Genomic DNA, 1,382 nt, shown 5'->3' with positions numbered 1-1,382 from the left:
GTCAAGTGGGAGAGTGGGGGGAAAGGGGGACTGTGTGTGTGTGTGTGTGTGTGTGTGTGTGTGAGAGAGAGAGAGCATGAGAGAGAGAGAGAGAGAGAGAGAGAGAGAGAGTGTGTGTGTTTATGAGAGAGGAAGTGGGAGTGACAGACAGATACATTAAGAGAGAGAGATATGAGGAAGGCCCTCACTTTCTCCATTATCATTTTTTAATGAAAAAGGACAAAATGCTGCCCCTTTTTTAATAACCAGGTTTATTTCATGAGTCAAAATGTCTTTTTCAGCCATGTTTCTACAGGGACCTGTTTTATTCTACACCTAACCTCTACTCCTCCTCCTCCTCCTCCTCCTCCTCCACCTCCTCTTCCTCAGCAACCCTCCCTATAGGAATGACCTTTCCGTCAGCGCAAGTTTCCCATCCCTGCCTGGGACACTCCCAAAGAACACTAGAACATTCTGGAACCATTAGCCATTATTACATCATGGAATGTATAGGCGTATGGACAGCGCCCAGTGACTGGGGTTACAGATGTGTGGGTGTGTATGTGTTTCTGTGCATCTCGGGATGAAGCATGTCTCCATACGCTACCGGAGGGGGTTGTTGTCAAACTTATTCAGTCTGTTGTCAGCGCCATGTGTTGATTATATCAGTACCACACTCCAACACGGGGTGAGAAAGCACACAGGCACTGACACCCGCTCACCACACTCACTCACACTCCCATGCAGAGTCGCAGGCATCCAGGGCTTTATATACAGTACAATAAACCACGCATTCCATACATTCCAGTTCGATTATAGACATGTAATCTCACCATATATGGAAAATCAGATACATGTTGGTTTACACACTCTCCTGTGTTGTTCTTCATACAAACATTCAATTAGGATGTATTGCCTGTTGAGTTGTACCCATGGATGCCATTGCATCAAATCAGCTTTGTTGTACTGCTAATAAAAAATTGATTGAAATATACATTTCAATGTTTATATTACAGTCTGCTTAGTGCACCAGTGAAAGGTATGTTTTATGCTACACTGAATAAAAAACAATTGACATCTAGTTTGCTGCGTGTCTAAATAGAGAACAGTCAGAATGAAAGAGATAAAGAGAGAGAGAGAAAGACTGAGAGAGAGGGGTAGAGAGAGAGAGAGCAGATTGCCCATAGAGAAACTCCGCCTAGGAAGCCTGAATTGAAAAAGTGGGTCACAGTGTGGTGGAGTGCTGATGGATTCTCCCTGGATTCTTCCTGGAAGGAGAGAGAGCGAGAGAAGGAGAAATAGAAACAAAGAAATAGTGGCAAAAAGAGAGAGAGTGGCAGAGAGAGAGAGATAGAAAGAAAGAAAAAGGGTGGCAGATAGAGAGAGAGCGAGAGAAAGAGAGA

Source organism: Sprattus sprattus (genome assembly GCF_963457725.1).
Source record: "Sprattus sprattus genome assembly, chromosome: 9".
NCBI lineage: Eukaryota > Metazoa > Chordata > Actinopteri > Clupeiformes > Clupeidae > Sprattus > Sprattus sprattus.
The sequence above is the reverse complement of the archived record's forward strand: the minus strand, read 5'-3'. Positions refer to the sequence as shown.